Below are 3,374 nucleotides of genomic sequence, written 5' to 3'. Positions count from 1 at the left end.
TTATATAATACCTAATTTGTACATCTGCGGTTTCCCACTGACTGGCACAGGCACCATATGTTTTTAATTATCATAATAGCCCTAAAGAACCTGTTTGGTGGGAAACACATATGATCCTTTTATTACTGGTTTGTAATTTAAACAGTTTTAACAGAAAAGGTCTGGCTATAGGGGAGTGACAGGCTCAAAGGCCTAAGATCCCTGTCGTCGACCTCTGGAAGCTCAAGTTCAGATCCCACCCACCAGGCGGGACCTCCTTCCCCTGCTTGACAGAGGTAATTGGTCACATGTGAAGCGGCTCTGCGGGACCTTTAAAAGACAGGATCTGTGATCTCCAGTGACGCTGGGGTCTGGTCAGAGCCTGACACAGTGGGCAGAGGGTTGATAAATATTATCCTAGTCTGACCTCTGCTGCCCTCACAGCTGGGGGCTGGGCCCATGGCAGCCCCCGTCTGGAGGGTCCACTGGTGCCCTGGGCCACCCACTCTCCACTTTCCCCCACCTGGACCCCAGAGAACAATTGCAAGGTGAGGGGTCAGGTTTCCTTGAGGCCCTCTTGCTTCGGGGAGGGCTGGGTAGACAGTCTTTTCCTGGAGGTTGAGAAGTATAATAAATACAGCCTTAAAAATAATTAATTTGCAGACCGCGAGATGGAAGAAATCTTGGGATGGGGATGATCTGGTGGGACTTTCTCATTCATGATGAGGTGAGGATGCTGAGGGGACAGGCAGAGACCTGCTCAGGGTCACAGGCAAGCCCTCAGCCGGGTGGGTCACATGGAGCACATCTGACCACACCCAGCGCCCCATCCTGCCTGTTCCCAGGTTCTACCTATGGGTGCAACCTCCGCTTGGAATTGCCACGTCTTCTCCCAGGACCCAGATCTACAGGATGGCAAGAAAACTCTACTTTTATTTATTTGTTTGTTGGTCTGCTCGTTTTTGACATATCTCAAACAAGGTTTAAGGGCTTCCCAGGTGGCGCTAGGGGTAAAGAACCTGCCTGTCAATGCAGGAGATGTAAGAGACCCAGGTTCGATCCCTGGGTTGGGAAGGTCCCCTGGAGGAGGGCACGGCAACTCACTCCGGTATTCTTGCCTGGAGAATCTCATGGACAGAGAGCCTGGAGAGCTACAGTCCATAGCGTCGCAAAGAGTCAGACACGACTGAAGCAACTGAGCACACACGCACAAATAAGGATTAAAGGCAAGGGAAAGCCCCACAGGGTGAGGCAACAAAATGTCATCTCGGGGTAGCTCCACTGCTGAATGAATCAGACCCTCGTGTGCTTGCTGAGTCACCTCGGGTAAGGTTAAGTGTCTTCTCTGTGCCTCCATTTCCCCATATGTAAAATGGGAAGAATAAAAATTACATCTACCTCTGGGGATTTTTATAATATACGGATTAGATGAAAGAATAACGTTTGTGACTTTCACTTTCATATATATATATGGTATTTAAAATTGGAGTTGGCCCTGGCACATAGCTAAGCATTTATGATTTAAAACCAAACTTGGTAGATGGAGGGGTAGTTCAGAGGACCTGATCCTGTAGGTGACTCTTAGGCATGGGGAGATCAAGAGGATAAAGTCATGTTCCCTAAACACCAGAGCCAAGATGCTGGGTTAGAATGGGACAAAACCTCCAGTTATAACTGCTTTCTGGCAACCTCTCAAGGAATCCAGGGGGCGGGGGCCGTGTTAGGAGCAATGGCCATCAGACTTTCTCGGGCTATCCAAATGGCAGGTCTGATTCCACTCAGCTGTCGTGAAAGTGGCTTTCTCATTTCCACTACTGGGGGTTTTAGCATTCAAATGTGACTCTATGATATTGTATTACTTTGATTTTTTTTTTCTTTGTCATAGCTTGATACTGGAAATGCAATACAGGGGACCTTTGAACAATGTGGATCTCAGCTGCTCGGGTCCACTTACACGAGGATATTTTTCAATAAATATATGTATGTGCTGCAAATGTATTTTTTTCTTATTTTTTTTAATATTTCCTTTGCTGTAGCTTACCTTATTATAAAAATATGATACATGACACATATAATGTACAGAATATTCGTTAACTATTTATGTTATCAGTAAAGCTTCCAGTCAACAGTGGGCTATTAGTAGTTAAGTTTGGGGGAGTGAAAAGTTATACCCCTTTTGACTGTGTAGGGCATCATCACCCCAAGTACCCTAATCGGTCACCTTAGTGTTAGTCGCTCGGTCCTGTGTGACTCTTTGTGATCCCATGAACTGTAGCCCACCAGGCTTCTCTGTCCATGGAACTCTCCAGACAAGAATACCTGAGTGGGTGGTCATTCTCTTCTCCAAGGGATTTTCCTACCCAGGGATTGAACCTGGGTCTCCTGCATTATAGGCAGATTCTTTACCATCTGAGCCACCAATGAAGCCCAGTGGTCACGAGTCAACCGTATATGGAATAATGTAGCTGAAACCCTCTATCATCTAGCACATACTCTTCGCCAGGCTTACAGCACAGCCCCGGACAGGTATTTGAGTACACTGTGGTCCCTAAGCTGCCGGGCAGGCGCCTGGTACCTGTGTGCATGGACTAAGCTGAGGCTCAGAGAGGCTCTCTGAAGGGATGCTCATGGCTTGAGAAGTTGGAAGGCTTTTCCAATGAGTAGAAAAAGAACCTCGGGCAAGTCACCTGACATGTTGTGGCCTCGGTGGCCTCATGCATAAGATGGGTTCTGCTAAACAGGTGAGTCTGGTTATGCAGAAGTGACTGGCAACCAGAAAGGCTGAAGAAGGACCAGCTGGCATTGGACCTGTGACACTGGACAGGCCCACTTGCCTGCAGGTGAGGCTGGGAGTGAGACATGCCAGGCACATCCTCCCATGCCACCCTATCTTTCCTCCTTCAGGACAGGCTCTCTCCAGGTGAGTAGGTGGGACAGGCATTCATCCAGCCAACCCCACCCTTAGAGGAGGAATGAAGGAATCACAAGTCCAGATCTGGCCCTCCCAGTGACCCCAGAAGATGAGAGGAAGCCTTCTCATAAGTTTAAATAAAGGGGGAATATAAAGCCCCCACCCCAGAGGGACTGCTCTTTCCTTTTGGCAAGAAGAAGGCCAGATGGCCACCTTCACTTGAGATGTCATTGTGACCTCCTGACTCAACAAACAGCAAGTGCATCTTAATCAGTGAGTGCCCTTCCTGTCCACCAGAAAAGGCTACTGCTCTGACCCGCCCCTCAAGGAAACAAGACCTTCTTAATCACAGGCTGCCTCGAGGGGCTAGGAGGGGGACCACAGGCCCTGGCTGACCCTGCCACCAGCAGCTACTGTTCCTGCTCGCTGCCTGCCTGCCTGGTGCCGGCCCAGCTCGGCAGCCCAGCCAAGTAGGGGCTGGGGT

General features: G+C 49.1%; 1 long non-coding RNA gene across 2 annotated transcripts; it reads left to right on the top strand.

Moving 5' to 3' along the window:
• The first annotated feature begins 345 nt into the window (after positions 1 to 345).
• LOC129630831 (uncharacterized) lies at positions 346 to 2,321 on the top strand. 2 transcript variants are annotated; one of them, XR_008703770.1, is made up of 4 exons: positions 346 to 527; positions 643 to 706; positions 825 to 1,305; positions 1,865 to 2,321. It is a non-coding gene; the product is annotated as an uncharacterized LOC129630831 (long non-coding RNA). The 2 variants fall into 2 exon arrangements; XR_008703769.1 differs by having other exon boundaries at positions 825 to 1,310.
• Positions 2,322 to 3,374: the final 1,053 nt, after the last annotated feature.

Source organism: Bubalus kerabau, chromosome 17 (assembly GCF_029407905.1).
Source record: "Bubalus kerabau isolate K-KA32 ecotype Philippines breed swamp buffalo chromosome 17, PCC_UOA_SB_1v2, whole genome shotgun sequence".
NCBI lineage: Eukaryota > Metazoa > Chordata > Mammalia > Artiodactyla > Bovidae > Bubalus > Bubalus kerabau.
The sequence above is the reverse complement of the archived record's forward strand: the minus strand, read 5'-3'. Positions and strand labels throughout refer to the sequence as shown.